The sequence below is a fragment of the Sciurus carolinensis genome, chromosome 2 (genome assembly GCF_902686445.1).
Source record: "Sciurus carolinensis chromosome 2, mSciCar1.2, whole genome shotgun sequence".
Classification (NCBI taxonomy): domain Eukaryota; kingdom Metazoa; phylum Chordata; class Mammalia; order Rodentia; family Sciuridae; genus Sciurus; species Sciurus carolinensis.
Genome location: NC_062214.1, coordinates 18,903,008 through 18,922,884, shown reverse-complemented (window position 1 = coordinate 18,922,884; position 19,877 = coordinate 18,903,008).

Here is a 19,877-nt window from a genome sequence, read left to right as displayed (position 1 = left end):
ACAATGTTAAGGAATGTTCCCACTACCCCAATTTTTTCTAGTGTTTTGAGCATGAAGGGATGCTGTATTTTATCAAATGCTTTTTCTGCATCTATTGAAATAATCATGTGATTCTTAACTTTAAGTCTGTTGATATGGTGAATGACATTTATTGATTTCCGAATGTTGAACCAACCTTGCATCCCTGGGATAAAACCCACTTGATCGTGGTGCACTATCTTTTTAATGTATTTTTGTATGCGATTTGCTAAAATTTTGTTCAGAATTTTTGCGTCGATGTTCATTAAGGATATTGGTCTGAAATTTTCTTTCCTAGATGTGTCTCTGTCTGGTTTAGGTATCAGGGTGATATTGGCTTCATAGAATGAGTTTGGGAGGGTTCCCTCCTCTTCTATTTCATGGAATACTTTGAGAAGTATTGGAATGAGGTCTTCTTTAAAGGTTTTGTAGAACTCGGCTGAGAACCCATCTGGTTCCGGACTTTTCTTTGTTGGTAGGTTTTTGATGACCTCTTCTATTTCATTGCTTGAAATTCATTTATTTAAGTTGTGTATGTCCTCCTTGTTCAGTTTAGATAATTCATATGTCTCTAGAAATTTGTTGATGTCTTCGAGGTTTTCTGTTTTGTTGGAGTATAGATTTTCAAAATAGCTTCTAATTATGTTTTGTATTTCACTCGTGTCTGTTGTGATGTTTCCTTCTTCATTCCAAATTTTAGTAATTTGAGTTTTCTCCCTCTTTCTCTTTGTTAGTGTGCTAAGGGTTTATCAATTTTGTTTATTTTTTCAAAGAACCAACTCTTTATTTTGTTAATTTTTCCAATTGTTTCTTTTGTTTCAATTTCGTTGATTTCGGCTCTGATTTTAACTATTTCCTGTCTTCTACTACTTTTGGTATTGGTCTGCTCTTCTTTTTCTAGGGCTTTGAGCTGTAGTGTTAAGTCGTTTATTTGTTGATTTCTACTTCTTTTGTTGAATGCGCCCCATGAAATAAATCTTCCTCTAAGTACTGCTTTCATAGTGTCCCAGAGATTTTGATATGATGTGTCTTTGTTCTCGTTTACTTCTAAGAATTTTTTTATTTCCCTCCTGATGTCTTCTGTTATCCATTCATCATATAATAGTGTATTATTTAGTCTCCAGTATTGGAGAAGTTTCTGTTTTTTATTCTGTCATTTATTTCTAATTTCAATCCATTATGATCTGATAGAGTACAAGGTAGTATCTCTATCTTCTTATATTTGCTAACAGTAGCTTTGTGGCATAAAATATGGTCTATTTTAGAGAAGGATCCATGTGCTGCTGAGAAGAAGGTCAATTCGTTCTTTGTTGGATGGTATATTCTATATATGTCGGTTAAGTCTAAATTATTGATTGTGTTATTGAGATCTATGGTTTCTTTATTCAATTTTTGTTTGGAAGATCTATCCAGTGGTGAGAGTGGTGTGTTAAAATCGCCTAGTATTATTGTGTTGGGTCTATTTGATTTCTGGAATTGAGAAGGATTTGTTTGACGTACGTGGATGAGCCAATGTTTGGGGCATAGATATTTATGATTGTTATGTCTTGCTGATTTATGCTTCCCTTAAGCAGCATGTAATGTCCTTCTTTATCCCTTCTGACTAGTTTTGGCTTGAAGTCCACATTATCTGAAATGGGGATGGATACTCCAGCTTTTTTGCTGTGTCCGTGTGCATGGTATGTTTTTCCCCATCCTTTCACCTTTAGTCTATGGGTATCTCTTTCTATGAGATGAGTCTCTTGCAGGCAGCATATTGTTGGATTTTTCTTTTAATCCAATCTGCCAGTCTATGTCTTTTGATTGATGAATTCAGGCCATTAACATTCAGGGTTATTATTGTGATATGATTTTTATTCCCAGTCATTTGACTCATATTTGTTTTTTGACATGATTTTGTTTCTCCTTTATTTGGCTATTCCTTTAGGCTAGCGCCTCCTGTTGCTGATTTGCATCATTGTTTTTCATCTCTTCCTCATGGAATATTTTGCTGAGAATGTTCTGTAATGCTGGCTTTCTTTTTGTAAATTCCTTTAGCTTTTGTTTATCATGGAAGGGTCTTATTTCATCGTCAAATTTGAAGGTAAGTTTTGCTGGGTATAAGATTCTTGGTTGGCATCCGTTTTCTTTCAGGGCTTGGTATACGTTGTTCCAGGCCCTTCTAGCTTTTAGGGTCTGGATTGAAAAATCTGCTGATATTCTTATGGGTTTCCCTCTGAATGTAATTTGATTCTTTTCTCTCGTGGCCTTTAAAATTCTGTCTTTATTTTGTATGTTAGGTATTTTCATAATAATGTGCCTTGGTGTGGGTCTGTTGTAATTTTGTATATTTGGAGTCCTATAAGCCTCTTGTAGTTGTTTTCCATTTCATTCTTCAGATTGGGAAATTTTCTGATATTATTTCATTGAATAGATTGTTCATTCCTTTGGTTTGTTTCTCTAAGCCTTCCTCAATCCCAATAATTCTTAAATTTGGCCTTTTCATGATATCCCATAATTCTTGTAGATTCTGTTCATGATTTCTTACCATCTTCTCTGTTTGGCCAACTTTGTTTTCAAGATTAAATAGTTTGTCTTCAATGTCTGAGGTTCTGTCTTCCAGGTGTTCTATCCTATTGGTTATGCTTTCTATAGAGTTTTTAACTTGGTTTATAGTTTCCTTCATTTCAAGGATTTTAGTTTTTTTGTTTTTTTTTTCAGTATCTCTAACTCTTTATTGAAATGATCTCTTGCTTCCCGTATTTGGTCTTTTAACTGTTGATTGGTGCGATCATTTAATGCCTGCATTTGCTCTTTCATCTCCTCCTTCAATGCCTGCATTTGCTCTTTCATCTCCTCATTTGCTTCCCTGATTGTTTTAATTATGTACATTCTGAACTCCCTTTCTGACATTTCTTCTGCTGTGCTGTCATTGGGTTTTATTGATGTAGTATCTAGGTTTGTTTGGGACATTTTCTTTCCTTGTTTTCTCATATTGATCAGCTGTCAGGGGGACCCTGAGATATTGCAGATTTCCTCTATTGGCTTAGAGTGTCCCAGTAGATTTCCAGTGTATCACCTTCCAGCCTTCAGTAGCCTGAAGTCTTGGAGGAACTTGATAATGCAGTGCTTCCGAAGAAAGCTGCCCCTAGCCCCCTACTGGTTCCAGGGCTTGGAGCTGGCTCTGTGCGGAAAGGCTCTCACTGGGGGCCTGCACTGTGCAGCTGGCCATGTGGGAGCAGCCCACCGCCAGAGTGTGGAAGGCTACCTGGGGAAGACTCTAGGTGCCCTGCCCTGCTCTGATAACCCACCCCTATCTGTACCAGCCACCCAGGCCAAGTTTTGCCCAGTGGGGGAGACTCACCCTGTGACTCTATTTTTGTCCAAGTCTGTCAATGCCTCCCCTTCTTGAGTCCTGGGTTCTAGAGCGACTGGAGATGCAGTCACCCTCTATGCTGCCATCTTGGATCGCCCCGTGGAAAGAGCCTGCGGCCGGAGTGGGCAGAGCCGCCTGGAGAAATCTCTGGCTGCCCTGCCCTGATCCCAGAGGCTACTTGCGGATCGAAGCTCTCCGTTGGCTCGGGGACTTGTGGCTGGCTCTATGTAGAAAGGCTCTCACTGGGCGGTCTGCTCCGAGAAGCTAGCCTTGAAAGGTGCCTCCCACCGCAGGGGGCCGGGCTGCTTCGGGAAGTCTCTGGCTTCCCTGTCCTGGTCCCTGAAGTCGCTTGTGGGCCAGAGCATGCCGCACAGGCTCCGGGACTTGGAGCTTGTTCTGATCAGAAAGGCTCTCACTAGGGGGCCTGCTCCGAGAACCTGGAGAAGCTGGCTGTGTGGGAGGGGCCCACCGCCGGAGTGCACAGGGCTGCCTGTGGAAGACTCTAGCTGCCCTGCCCGGCTCCGATAAGCCACCTCTATCTGGGCCTGCCACCTGGACTGAGCTTTACCCAGTGGGCAGACTCACCCGTGGCTCTATTTTAGTCCGAGTCTCTCAATGCCTCCCCTTCTTAACTCCTGGGTTCTGGAGCAACTGGAGATGCAGTCACCCTCTAGTCTGCCATCTTGGATTGCCCCGTGGAAAGAGCCTGAGGCCGGAGTGGGCAGAGCCGCCTGGAGAAGTCTCTGGCTGCCCTGCCCTGATCCCAGAGGCTGCTTGTGGATCGAAGCTCTCTGTTGGCTTGGGGACTTGTGGCTGGCTCTATGTAGAAAGGCTCTCACTGGGTGGTCTGCTCCGAGAAGCTAGCCTTGAAAGGCACCTCCCACCGCAGGGGGCCGGGCTACTTGGGGAAGTCTCTGGCTGCCCTGTCCTGGTCCCTGAAGCCGCTTGTGGGCTGGAGCATGCTGCGCTGGCTCCGGGTCTTGAAGCTTGTTCTGGGGAAGTCAGATATCTTCTCTTATATTTAGCCTGATCAAAATTTAAAAATCATACTGTGACAGCACAGCCGCCAAGCAAAGTCCTGTTGCACTGGCTGCCACACATGCCCGCCAGCCGCCCATTTCCCAGAAGAGGCGACTCTGCCTCATTTTTCTTTAAAGTTGAGTAATTCCATTATATATATCACCTTTTCTTTATCCATTCATCTGTTGAAGGGCATCTAGATTGGTTCCATAGTTTATTGTGAATTGAGCTGCTATAAACATTGATGTGACTGCATCACTGTAGTATGTTGATTTTAAGACCTTTGAGTATAAACTGAGGAGTGGAATAGCTGGGTCAAAGGATGGTTCTCAAGTTTTCTGAGGAATCTCCATACTGCTTTCCATAATGGTTGTACCAATTTGCATTACCACCAGCAATGACTGAGTATACCTTTTTCTCCACATCCTTCCCAACATTTATTATTGCTTATATTCTTGATATTTGACATTCTGATTTGAGTGAGATGAAATTTTAGGGTCCTTTTGATTTTCATTTCTCTAATTGCTATAAATGTTGAACATTTTTTCATATATTTATTGATTGATTGTGTATCTTCTTCTGTGAAGTGTCTGTTCAGTTCCTTAGCCCATTTATTGATGGAGTTATTTTTTTTTTGGAGTTATTTGTTTTTTGAGTTCTTTACATATCCTAGAGATTAATACTTTATCTGAGGTGCATGTGGTAAATATTTTCTCCCAGTTTGTAGGATTGTTTCTTTTGCTGAGAAGAAGCTTTTTTAGTTTGAGTCCATCCCATTTATTGATTCTTGATTTAACTTCTTGCACTTTAGGGGTCTTTTTAAAGAAGTCTGGTCCTAGTCCGACATGGTGAAGATTTGGGCCTATTTTTTCTTCTAGTAGTCACAGGGTCTCTGTTCTAGTGCCTAAGTCTTTGACCTACAGTGAGTTGGTTTTCATGCAGGGTGAGAGATAAGGGTTTAATTTCGTTTTGTTACATATGGCTTTCCAGTTCTCCTAGAATCATTTGTTTGAAGAGGCTATCTTTTCTCGAGTGAATGTTTTTTGGCACCTTTGTTTAGTATGAGAATCCTATATTTATGTGGGTTTGTCTCTGTGTCTTCTATTCTGTACCATTTGTCTAGTTTTGTTGTCAATACCATGCTGTTTTTATTACTATAGCTCTGTAGTATAGTTTGAGGTCTGGTATTGCAATGCCTCCTGTTTCACTTTTCTTGTTAAGGATTGCTTTGGCTATTCTGGGTCTCTTATTTTTCCAAATGAATTCCATGATTGCTTTTTTTAGTTTTATGAAGAATGTCATTGGGATTTTAATAGGAATTGCATTAAATTTGTATAACACTTTTGGTAGTATGGTCATTTTGACAATATTAATTCTGCCTATCCAGGAGCATGGGAGGTCTTTCCATCTTCTAAGGTCTTCTTCAATTTCTTTTTTTAGTGTTCCATAGTTTTCATTACACAGGTCTTTTACCTCTTTTGCTAGATTGATTCCCAAGTTTTTGTTTTTTTTGTTTTTTTTTAGGTGATTGTTAATGGGGTAGCGTTCCTTATTTCTCTTATAGTGGTGTGCAGGAATGTGTTTGATTTATGGGTATTGATTTTATATCCTGCTATTTTGCTGAATTCATTTATTAGTTCTAGAAGATTTTTGGTGGAATTTTTTGGATATTTCAAATCTAGAATCCTATAATCAGCAAATAGTGATAGTTTGAATTCTTCTTTACCTATCTGTGTACCTTTAATTTCTTTCTTCTAATTACTCTGGCTAGATTTTCAAGGACAATGTTGAATAGAAGTGGTGAAAGAGGGCGTTCTTGTCTTGTTCCAGTTTTTAGAGGGAATGCTTTCAATTTTTCACCATTTAGAATGATGTTGGCCTTGGGTTTAGCATATATGGCTTTTTTGATGTTGACATTATGTTCCTACTATCCCTAGTTTTTCTAGTGTTTTGAACATGAAGGGGTGCTTTATTTTGTCAAATGCTTTTTCTTCATCTATTGAGATGATCATATGATTCTTGTTAAGTCTATTGATATGTTGAATTATGTTTATTGATTTCTGTTTGTTGAACCAACTCTTCATCCCTGGGATGAACCCCACTTGATCATGGTGTACAATCTTTTTAATATGTTTTTGTATGTGCTTTTCCAGAATTTTATTGAGAATTTTTGCATGTATGTTCATCAGGGATATTGGTCTGAAGTTTTCTTTCCTTGATGTGTCTTTGTCTGGTTTTGGTATCAGGGTGATGATAGCCTCATAGAATGAGTTTGGAAGGGTTCCCTCTTTTTCTATTTCATGGAATTATTTGAAGAGTATTGGTGTTAATTCTTCTTTGAAGATCTTGTAGAACTCAGTTGAGAATCTGTTTGGTCCTGGGCTTTTCTTAATTGGTAGGCTTTTAATGGCATTTTCTATTTCATTACTTGAAGTTGTTGTGTGTAAATCTTGTGTGATCTCCTGATTCAGTTTAGGTAAGTTATATGTCTCTAGAAATTTGTCAATGTCTTCAATATTTATTATTTTATTGGAGCATATATTTTCATAATAGTTTCTAATTATCTTCCGTATTTCATTTGTGTCCACTGTGATATTTCCTTTTTCATCAAGTATTTTAGTAATTTGGGTTTTCTCTTTCTCTTTCTCTTTGTTAGTGTGGCTAGGGGTTTACCACTTTTATTTATTTTTTCAAATAACTAATTTTTTGCTTTCTCAATTTTTTCAATTGTTCTGTTTGTTTCAATTGCATTGATCTCAGCTCTGATTTCAATTATTTCCTGTATTCTACTTTTTTTGGTGTTGAGTTGTTCTTCTTTTTCTAGGGCTTTAAGATGTAATGTTAGGTCATTTATTTGTTGACTTTCTATTCTTTTAATAAATGGACTCAATGCAATGAACTTTCCTCTTAGTTCTGCCTTCATAGTGTCCCAGAGAATATTATATATTATTATTATATGTTGTACTGGTATTCTCATTTACCTCTAAGTATTTTTTCATTTCATCCTTGATTTCTTCTATTATCCTCATCTTCAATGGTGTAATATTTATTCTCCACGTGTTAGAGTAGCTTCTATTTTTTTGTTTCATTGTTGATTTCTAATTTCAGTCCATTATGATCTTATAGAATCCAGGGTATTTTCTCCATTTTTTTAAATATTTACAAAGAGTTGCTTTGTGCCATAAGATGTGGTCTATTTTGGAGAAAGATACATGTGCTGCCAAGAAAAAAGTGTATTTACTCATTGATAGATAAAATATTCTATGCATGTCTGTGAAGTCTAAATTATTGATTAATTATTTAGTTCTATTGTTTATTTATTTAGTTTTTGTTTGGAAGATATATCCAATGGTTAGAGAGGTGTGTTAAAATCACCCAGTATTACCATGTTGTGACCTATTTGATTCTTGAAATTGAGAAGGGTTTGTTTGATGTACATAGATGCTCCATTGTTTGGAGCATAAATATTTACAATTGTTATGCCTTGCTGCTATATAATTCCCTTCAGTAGAATGAAATTACCTTCTTTGTTCCTTCTGATTAATTTTGGCTTAATTTGAGATGAGAATGGAAATCCCTGCTTGTTTTTGCAATCCACATGAGTGATATATTTTTTTCTCATCCTTTCACCTTCAGTCTGTGGATGTTTTTGCCTATGAGGTGAGTCTCTTGGAGACAGCATATTGTTGGGTCTTGTTTTTTTAATCCAATCTGCAAGTCTATGTCTTTTGATTGATGAGTTTAGTCCATTAATATTCAAGGTTATTACTGAGATATGACTTATCTTCCTGGACATTTTGGTTTATTTTTGGTTTTATCTTGACTTAGTTTCTCCTTTGATTGACCTTTCCTTTACTGTAGTTCCTCCCTTGCTGGTTTTCATTGTTTTGTTTTGTCTTTTCATTTCCTCCTCATGGAATATATTGCTGAGAATGTTCCTCAGTGTGGGCTTTTTAGTTGTGAATACTTTTAACTTTTGTTTATCATAGAAGGTGTTTATTTCATCTTCAAATCTGAAGCTTAATTTTGCTGGATATAAAATTCTCACTTGGCATCCATTTTATTTCAGAGCTTGATAAATATTATTCTAGGACCTCTTGGCATTGAGGGTCTGTGTTGAGAAATCGACTGTATTCTGAATTGGTTTCCCCCTATATGTAATTTGATTTTTTTACTCTTGCAGTCTTTAAAATTCTATCCTTATTCTGTAATTGAGTCATTTGCATTATAATGGGTCTTGGTGTGGGTCTGCTGTATTTTTGTACATTTGGGGTCCTGTAAGCCTCCCGTGTTTGATTTTTCATTTCATTCTTTAGATTGAGGAAAATTTCTGATATTATGTCATTGAAAATATTGTACATTCCTTTGGTTTGTATCTCTGCTCCTTCTTCTATCCCAATAACTCTTAAATTTGGTCTTTTCATGTTATCCCATAATTCTTGGAGTTCTATTCTTGGATTATTACCATCTTCTCTGCATGATCTACTTTATTTTCAATATTAAGTATTTTGTCTTCATTGTCTGAGGTTCTGTCTTCCAAATGGTCTAGTCTGTTGGTGATGTTTTCCATTGAATTTTAATTTGATTTATTGATTACTTCATTTGGAGGATTTCTGCTTCTCCCCCCCCACATTCTCTAACCCTTTATTGAAGTGATCTTTTACTCCCTGTATTTTCTCTTTGATTTCACTCTTTATACCATCTTTTACTTTTCAGATCAGATTGACTATGTACATTCTGAACTCCTTCTTGAACATTTCTTCTATTGTGTTTTCAGTGGCTTCTCTTATTGGAGCATCTTGGTTTGTTTGTGGCATTTTGTTCCCTTGTTTTTTCATGTTGTTTGTGTGTTTTCCCATCTAGTTGTATGAATCCGAGGCAATATAGAGCCTACCCTGTAGACCTATATTGTCACTGAAGATTTCCAGTATCCCGCATTTAAGAGGGGGACCAATATCAACAAATTCCAGTGTAAATAATATACAGCCTCCAATCTAATAGCTCCCAACAAGGCGTCTAGTGTCCTCTTGCTATAAACAACAATGATGAATTCAATCACCGTTCACATTAAAACAGAAAATTTTCCAAATGGATTTACAATCAATCTCAAATAGTGGACAAAGAAAGACCAGAAGCAGTGCAGGACATGATGTTCATGAGAGAGAAAGAGAGAAGCAGAAGCAAAATCCATAGGAAGAGTGGGGGAGGAACGAACAGAGATTGACTGTTATGTGGAGAAAAGGCAGAAAGGGAAACTAGGAAGACAAATAAGAGAGAGGAAGAATACATATAAAGAGAAGGAAAAAAATAAAAATATAAGAATATACAGAATATACAGCGAAACTGCAAAACACCATGCATATATCACTGTCTTCAACAAACTGATGCACAAAAAAAAAAAAAAAAACACCCTGCTCCAAATATGGTGGAGAGAGATGCCAGAGAAGGAAAAAAATAAAAATAAAATAAATCTCAGTGGAAAACTGAACAACTGTCTCTGCCAGCATCCACAAGCTTCTCAGCCCTGTCTCTGACTTCCTGAAAGATTGCCTGTTCCAAAGAGGCCCTGGCAGACCCAGTCACTATCTTGCCAATCTGAGCCTTAGATGTCCTGCGCTTAGTCACGTTGCAATCCCAAGATCTCAGTACCACTGGAATTTGGAGAGACCACCAGGATGAGTAATCCTGAGAGACAGTAACTAGTTGGTGGCAACCCACTTTCCCAGGAAGAAGACCCAACGTGCAGCCAAACCTGTAGGCACCCTGACACTGAGCCTCCAGGTCCTGGCCAGTGTCCCAGGATGGGGTGGATGTGCCCCCAAATGGCAGTGGCAGCAACCTACTGGCACCCTACAGAAACTGAGGCTCTGACCAGCGTCTCAAAATGTGTGACTGCATGCAACCAAACCTGGAGTCTCCCTAGCAGCGGATCTCTAGGCAGTGGAGGAAGTGGTAGTAGCAGGAGTTGGTGGCAGCAAGAGAAGAATGTAAAATGAAAAGTGCATCAGTAAGCTGTGAGATGAATTTCAAATATTTTCCCCAGACAACTAAGAGCAAAGGATGCTCCTCAACTGAATACACATGACCTGCATTCTCTGGAAACAAAGTCAGACAAAAAAAAAAAAAAATTACAAGAAAAGAAAAGAAACAACGTACCAATTTCTCATGAAAAGTCATAAACAAAACTTGAATTGAAGTACTGAAATGCAAGGTGGGAAGGTTAACATGTTTAAACTTTGAACACCAATGTATGCAATTTACTGTATTGACAAACTAAACATGAGAAAAGTCATAGGGTCATCCAAAAAGGTATAGAACAGCAATTGAAAAAAATACAATGACCATTATTGAATTTTTTACCAAATTGTAGGAAACTGGGAATAGAAACCTTCCCGGATCTAATAAAAGATATTTATCCAAAGCCTAGACCTGCCATCACACCAAGGATGAAAGGCTCATGGTTTCTCCCTAAGGTGGGAGCAAGGCAAGGATGGTTGCCCACGTTTTGGTCAGCTTCTCATTGCTGTGGCCAGAAGACCTGAGGAGGACAATGCAAAGGAGGAAAAGTTTATTGAGTGTTCATGGTTTCAGAGGTCTCTGTCCATTGGCAGCCACCTCCATTGTTCTAGGCCCAATGGAAGGTAGAACACCATGGCAGAAGGGTATGGTGGAGGAAAGCAGCTCAAGACACGGCACCAAGTAGCAGAGAGCTCCCCTCACCCAGGACAAAATATGTGTCACAAAGGCTCACACCCAGTGACCCACCTTTTCCCATCACATCCTTCCTGCCCACAGTTACCACCCAGTTAATCCCATCAGGGGATCAATGCACTGATTAAAGTAAGGCTCTCATGACCCAATTGTTTCATCTCTAAACTTTCTTGCATTGTCTCACACGTGAACTTTTGGGGGACACCTTACATTTAAACCATAACATTCAACCTTGGATGGAAGATTCTGATCAGGGCAGTTGGACAAGAAAGAGAAAAGCAGGGGTCTTCCAGATGAGAGAGGAAGAAATTAGCCTGTCTGATACCAATCATTATTTTCAGATGACACAATTTTAAGAAACCTACAGAAACTACTGGAATTAATAAACAAATTCAACAAAGTTTTAGGTAGTGAAGTTAATAAATACGAATTAATTTTATTCCCATATACTACCAAAAAGTAATTGCAAACTGCAATTATTTAAAAGCCATTGGTAATCGCATGAAAGTATGAAGTACTTGTGCATTTATCTGATAAAATTCGCATAACACTTGTATACACCGAAAACTAGAGAAAAAATTGTCAAGATAAATGTAAGGATATATAAATAAAGAAGTATACCATTTTCATGTGAAAGAAAATGTAATAGCGTTAAAATGTGAACTTTCTCCAATGCAATTAAATCGAAATGCAAACAGGTTTGTTTTAGAAGTTGGCAATCTCTAAAATTTATATGAAAAGTAAATAATCTAGAATAGTGAAAAGAACTTTGAAAAATAAGAACAAAGTTGGAGGACTAAGGGTACCTGATTTTAGGACTATTCATAAAGACATAATAATTGGAGACAGTGCATTTTTGGCTACAGAAGAGACAAAAACATGGATGGAAAAAGCATTCATAAATAGACAAGTGTATCTTTAGTTGTCTGCATAAATGACAAATGGTTTTCAAGAAATATGCATAGGCAATTTAGTTGAGAAATTACAGCTTTTCCAAAAAATGGTATGGGATAATTAGATATCCACATTCAGTCCATGCCTCACATCACACACAAAATTTAAGTGAAATGGATCAGGGATGTAAATGAAAATGAAAAACTGAAACATAGAAGAAAATGAAAAAAGATCTTTATGCCTCCTATTAGTCATAGGAGTACCTTAAGGTACATAATCTATAACAGAATAATTATAAAAGTATCCATAAAATAATTACAAAAATATCTGTAATAATAAATGTAACAATTATGAAAATTAACAATAATTTTAAAAATATAAGAGAAAATAGGACTTTAATAGGACTTTATCATGAAATAAAAATTTCTTTCTTTTGAAAATGACATTAAAATAATGAACAAAGAAGCCACAGACTGAAAGGAAAACAAATCTGTAAATAATATAACTGATAAAGAATTTTTTAATTTGGACTATATAGTAATAAAAAGGAGAGTGAGGAGGAGAAAGAAAACAAATAATTCAGTAAAAAAAAGTGAGTAAAGTATTTGAACAAATACTTTATTGAAGAAGATATATGGATGGTAAATAGGCTTATAAAAAGATGGTCAGCTTCATTAGTCATTAGGAAATTACAAACTAAAACCACAATGAAATACCTCAACCTTTTTACTAAATGGCTAAAATAAAAGCGACTGACCTTCCCAAAAGTTGGAGTGACGGTAACTCTCATACACTACGGGTGCAGATGTAAGATGATATGTCCCTTTAGATAACAGCTTGCCCCAATTTCTCAACAAGTTCAAAGTCTACACATTATCTTCTACCCATTCTACTCCTAAGTATTTACCCACTGAAAATAAAATCTTCAATGTTTACAAAGATATGTGCCCAAACATTGACATGTACTTAACTTGCAATCGTCCTAAATTAGAAACAACCTAAATATTGATCAAGGGGTTAAAAATAAACTGTCACACAATGGGACTCCACTCATCAATATCAAGGACTAAACTATGGATACATGTGGCAACTCTGCATAACTGTCCAAATAACTCTGCTCTGGGGAAGAAGCCAGCTCTCTACCTCAAACAAAATAAAAGAAAATTCTATGCTGCATATACAAAAATTCTAGAAAATGCAAATAAATCTGTAGTGAGAGAAAGCAGGCCAGTAATTGCCTGGATATAAGGTGGAAGGGGCATGAGGGAGGAATTATAAAGAAAATGAAAAAAATAACTTTTAGGGGTGAAGGACACATTTATGATTTGGGGAACAGTGATAATTTCATGAATGCATTCACTTTTCAAAATTTGTCAAATTATAGACTTTAAATATTTTAAATTTAGTCAAATTAAAGGATATGCCGATTATCCTTAATATGCCCGTTTTTAAGAGGAGTTTAACAAGTGTTAAAAATGTTTGCCTGGTATCAGAATGTCTCTTCAGTATACTTAGACGTAGAGAAAAAGACCTGAAAAGGAAATTTCTTTCTTGATCTATGAACCAGTGTTTCTCCAAAATGTGTCCATGCACCATATAAATTAGTCTTCTCTATTTGTGGGAAGTGTTTGGTACTTTGGAAAATGTTGGACAGGCTCTGCACAGAATTTTGCCGGAGGTACTGGGTCTCCTTCAGAAACTGCAAGTCAGTAATTTGGCTGGGACAGAGTGTCCAAGGGAAGGACCACTGAGAGGGGGTCTCTTTTGAGTTGATCAGGGACTGAGTGGAGATGGCTTAAATCTGAAGTTAGGTTACATGTTGGCTCAAGTACTGGTCTGGGCTCAAATTTTCGTTCTTGTCACTTGGGGGTATTAATTGATCTCCCTGAGCAACAGCAACTACTTAAAGTGATAATGTGAGACTAATTTGATAACATGCCATTGCTTTTTCATTTTCCTCTGAGCACCTGACATGATCTGCCACTGTCGCGTCTTGAGTTTGATATTGCTCATATTCCCCACTTCTTATTTTGCCATCACCAAGAGAAATGGTCTTGTCTTTTCTCATCTGCAGTTGCCTCCCTCTCCCCGGGTAGAGCAGGGGACACAGAGAAGGACCTCGGTCAAAGAAAAATCAATGAACTCAGGGACCATAACATTACATGTGGAACACTTAGATGATCAGCATTTAAACAAAAGACTGTTTATTTACGTTCTCAGAACAAGACTGTGACATCAAAACCTGAAGTGGCTGTTCCACCAAGTTTCTGTTAATTTGTCAGGTGACGAGGGATGTGAATGTGGCCAGTAGCATAGCTCTGAGTTTTCCCAAAGTCCACCGTTTCAATCAAAATCAAGCAAACTTTTCTGCCTTGTTCTGGGTTGAGTCATGCTAGATTTAAAGGAAGAAGCAAGTAAATAAAATGTTCTGTCTGATCTGCCTCGTTGAACCACAGACCTGGCCCCAGGAACCGACCCCCTGGAAGGGTCCAATAACCATGGCACAGAAGAGATAGTTAATAATAAATTACAAACATGGCCGCAACAACCATAGGGAGACCCTGCAACCCTTCCCCCAGCCCACGTGTTCACTTGCTGGCCTCTCTACCCCATGGGCTTAATCGGCATCAAAGTGAAACAAATCCGATAAAACATTTCCCTGAGCTACGAGTGAGTTCAATGATTCATTCTCACTCATTCTCTCTCTCCCTTCTTCCTGCCAAACAGCTGATCAGAGCTGACAGAAGAACAAGGAAGGGGAACTTCAGGAAAGTCATGCTCACCTCTCTCTCCCAGTTCCTCTGCAATCTCACAAGAATCAAGACCCTGCCCTGAAGCTTACCGAGGCTCGATGGTAGCAGTCGTAGGGACCATAGCACCATGTTGGTAGATACTGTGCTGCCCATGTGATGGCTGTGGAATTTGGCATGCATGCTGTGCCTTCCATGACATGCCAGTGACTGAGTACAGGAGGGCCATTCTTGCAAGACTCTGGATACCTTTAACAGGTGGCTTTGGCTTGCCACCTCCTCCTTTTGCTTCTCTGCAGGCATTGCCTGCAACAAGTCCTGCACGCATCTGATTCTGCCTTCTCAGAGAACCTGAAGAATCCAAGTAGCCACGGGCTGTTAGCTAGGGCCTGGGGACTCTCTCACTGTCCAGCTGGCAAAGAACATCATCCTGAATGGCATGTGGGGGCAGAGTTGATTCCTGGCACAAGTTGGCAGCCTGACTGCTGAATCTCAGGGACCTAGGAAGTTGTCCAGTGGAAGGAAAGCTCTTCCAGTGTTTAATGTACATATCTGAAAATTCAGGGAACGATGCCTGCAGAGACAGTAGAGAGGGGGAAATATTCCCAGTGGTTGGAATTTTAAGCCATCTGTGTTAGTTTCTTAGAGCTGCCATAACAAAATGCCACAGACTGGGTGGCTTAAACAACAGGGATTTATCTTCTCAGTGTCACAGTTCACATATCAGAGATCTAAGTATGAAGTCAGCAGATTTGGATTCTTTTGAGGTCTCTCTCCTTGGCTTTATGATGGCTGCTTTCTTGCTGTGTTCTCACATAGTCTGTGAACATACCCATGGTGTCTCTCGGTGCCAAAATTTCCTCTTCTAAAGGACACCAGTCATATTGGATTAGAATCTACCTTAAGAGCTTTATTATTTTTTTCCAGTACAAGGGATTGAACTTAGTGGCACCTAACCACTGAACCACATCCACTGCCCTTTTTATTATTTTTATTTTGAGATCTGTCTAAGTTGCTTAGGGCCTTGCTAAGTTGCTGAGATTGGCTTTGAACTTGTGATCCTCCTGCCTCAACTTCACAAGCAGCTGGGGTTACAGGCATGTGCAACCCTGCCTGGTCTAAAGGCCTTATTTTAACATAATTACCTCTTTTAAAACCTTATGTCCAAAAATATTATGTTCTGACATGCTAGTGGTTAGGATTTCTATATAGGAACTTTGGGGTAACATAATGTAGCCCATGACACCGTTATCTACTTTGTGTGGAAAGAGAAGTATCTTAAGGTGAAAATCTATCCAGACTCTGAGTCTCTTCAGGTCATTCTCTTCAGAGGCCTGGAAAGGAAAGGAATAGGGTCTGTAAGAATGAAGTCTGGGTAGAAGCATGAGGACGGACGTGCAGGAAGGCAGAAAGGTATGGGATATAGTCATTCTCCACCCCACTGGAAAGCCTTAACCTTGCAGGAGGCACTAAACAGGCAACAGAGATGACTCAGCCAGTTGACACTGGGCAGCCTTCATGTGGGTCAGAATCGATACAGTGGCACCTGAACAGAGTGGCCATGGTGCAGAGATAGAGGCCAGTATGGACCCAGGAGCACAGACTTCCACCTATCCAGGCGGATCTGGATGCAGCCACCCCTGGATGTACAATTTGTCAGCAAAAGTAACCTACACGAGGTCTCCAATATGACAATTTTCCTGGAGGACACCAAACAGTCATTTGGTAGCATGTTGGTTTTTGTGAGCCTTCTACCCTAGAAGGGCAGGCAGGTAATCTCAGTGGCGGTCGACACCTACCCTGAGTAGGAGTTTGCCTCTTTGGCCTGCAGGACTTCAGCCCGTGCTCTACAGGGGCTTAAGGGGTCCTGAGCCACACAACATGACATCCATACATCACTGTAAAGAGGCCCAGTCCCCAGTGAGGGTGTTGGAATGAACTCTCGTCCTTAAAATCTAGGAGTTTGGGTAGAATTTTCTTGGGACTGCTTAGTGTCTGACACTTATGCATCTCTCTCCTTTTCCCCTCCAGTCCTTCATAGAATCAGACCTGCATCATAGTCTGAAAGACCTTTTCACCTTGCTTTCCTTTCACTACTAATAAACCTCTTGCTTTTCTAATCCTTTCTGGGTGTTTGCTCCCCAGAGACTGGAGCAACCACAAATCCCTTCTCCAGAAAGTTTCTCCTTCTCCATTATCTGTGTATGGTTCATTTCCAGAACCCAAAGTCTGCCTGATTGCACCTAAAGCACCTTTATGACCCTGCATGACCCTACTGACAAGGTTGTAATCTAACTGTGACTCTGCAAGATACATTGGTAGAGTTTTGTTTCACCTTTTCTTTAGAAAAACAATACAGCAAGATAAAATTGTGGTTCAAATCACTCGATCACTTAATAAAATCACAAAACTCTTCTGATAATGCATTGTACATTTGAACTTTCTGCCTTAGGAGGAAATTGAAATTTGTACTAATGGACACTTTCAAATTATTTTAAAAGCTTACTTTTGTGATAGTAGCAGTTAGAGGCTTAGACACTAATCCTCCATGACATCATATTTCAGGGTTTTTAAATATGTTCCAAATGTCATGCTTCTTAAGTTTCAATAAGGCCTCAGCTGATTTTACCTTCTAGGAAAACCAGAATGCTAAAGTTTCCACTCATTAGACTTTCTATATTTTAAAATGTTTCACTTTGAGGAAAATAAACACTCAGAATGATTGAATATCGGGCTCTGGGTTCATAAACCATTTATGTAATTGTTTTATTAGCTATATTTGCAAATTTTCAATTAATTTAAATTTAGCCAACCTCTAAATTCCAAGAGTTTCCAAAGCATAACATTTTGCACAATTCACCAAAGCAAACTACTGACTCTTTTTTCCTAATTTAATAGTTGCTTCTGATTTCCCTTAACTTCTCTTCTCAATATCCCCAAATCTATAAACAATAGCAAAACAAAATAATAAACAACAACAAAAATAAGACTTTTTTCCTTAGTCCTGAAAGCACACTCAACTAAATTTGCATGTTTTTTTTCTACAGACCTTGAGGCTCCCAGAGAATTGTGAGATTCTTGGGGACAGAGGTTGATCATTCCTTTTCTGTCTCTGGGGTCACCAGCAAGCCAGGGGGCAGGTGGTTTGTTTATAATAGCTGGTTCCTGATCTTTCTCTCAGGTGCACCCCTTCCCCTTTGCAGAAAAAAAAAATGAAATAATCTTGCTCTGAGGTGTGAGGACAGTAGGAATGGACCTTTGCTTTGCCTGGGTCTTGCAAAGAGAGAAGGAAAAGTATTGGTTTAAAAAAAAAAAAAAGAAGAAAAGAAAAGAAAACAAAAGAAAAAAGAATGGTTCCAAGTTTTTGACTTTTCAGAAATTTGTATTGCTCTTGAGCTAAGGCATAATGATTAGGACACTGGGATGCCTGCTCCACTGTCCTCCTCTGGGAAGTTCCCTTTTGATCAAAATAATGCTAGAAGGTCACTCCCTTGATCTGTTTAGCATCAAGATAAGGTCAGGCATTAATTAATGTTGAATTACCAAAGAATTCCTATGGAAATGCATATGACATCTACATTATAGCCATAATTAGCTAATTAACCAATCAATTATAATGATTAATGTGATCATAATGAATATATGGCAAATGGTTATTAATTCCTAGAGTTTCTAAAGTGAATACATTAATCACAGTTGAATCTATGGTGTAATGTGGGTGCCTAATTGTCTTTCTGAACTCTAGGTGTGATATAATAACTTACATCTGCTTAGAACTTTTGCAATTTATCAAGCACTTGGTCACACATTATCTTATTTTTTTTTCCCCTCACACCACACTTGTGAAACACTTGAAGGAAAGTGGTAGAATGGCCCCATTATTCACAGCTTTTCTTTCTACAACTTCAGTCATCTGCAGTCAACCATAGTCTGAAAGTATGAAATGGAAAATTCCAGAGAGAAGTCATTCATGTTTCAAATTGTGCCCTATTCTGAGTCATGTGCTGCAATCTCTGCCATCCTGTTCCGTCCTGCCCAGGTGTGAACTGTCCCTCTATCCAGAACATTCATGCTGTAATGATACCTTCCAGTTGGTGTGTACCCATCTCAGCCAGGAGATCGACTGTCATAGGGCTGCTAAACTTGTGTTCAACACCCTTTTTTAACCTAACAATGACTCCAAAACACAAGAGTGGTGATGTGGCCTATTTTATTACAGTATACTTATTGTTATAATTATTCTAATTTTTTATTATTACTGCTAATCTCCTGGTGTACCTAATGCATGGATCTTACTTTATCATAGGTGAGAGTGTACAAAAAAAACCCAGAATGAATAGAGTTCCAGTGCTGGACAAAGTTTCAGACATCCTCTGGGGTCTTGGAACTCATCTGCTGAGGATCAGGGTGTGTGTGTTGGGTGGGGGGATGGGCTAGTGTACTATAAATGTTTTTATTCCACCTCACGGGTGGCCAAACTAAGTTTCAGAGAAAATGAGTGATTTTCCAATATCCCACATTTTAATTTTTCCTGCAAATAGATCCTCCCATAGTCTTAGTTGATCTTGGGTGTTCCAGGTATGACAGGGTTTTCCCCATATCTTCCCATATTTTTTGTTGCATAAGACTGATGATATTTACTTAGAAAACAATTCAGCTTGTCATCCTATCATAGATCCCATGGGAAGAGAATTACTACTGAGGAGAGAAACCCCAAGTCACTGGAAAAGAAAGGTTGCTTTGGGAACTGGGGTCCCAGTGCTTGTACTGCGTGGTTGTATTGAGAAGGGGAGTCAAGAGCCATTGAATCATTTTTCCTAAATTTCCTTCAGTCCAAATCACACAATGCTGAATACAACTCCAAATACACAGAAGAAATTAATAAGCAGACTTGCTAAATTGAATATATCTAAATGGAAGAAGAGCTAAGCCTAAATTAAACCAACTAACCTACCTAAACAGAACCAGGATCCTTTGGAGTCATACACCAAGCCCTAGAGTGAACTGACACCCTTTTGGCTCTGCAATCAGATTACTCTGGGGAAAATCTGCAACTCTTGACTACACTGTCACCCTAAATGTAGGATAACTCAAAAAGGGAATGTCAGAAGTGGAGAACCTGGCACTGG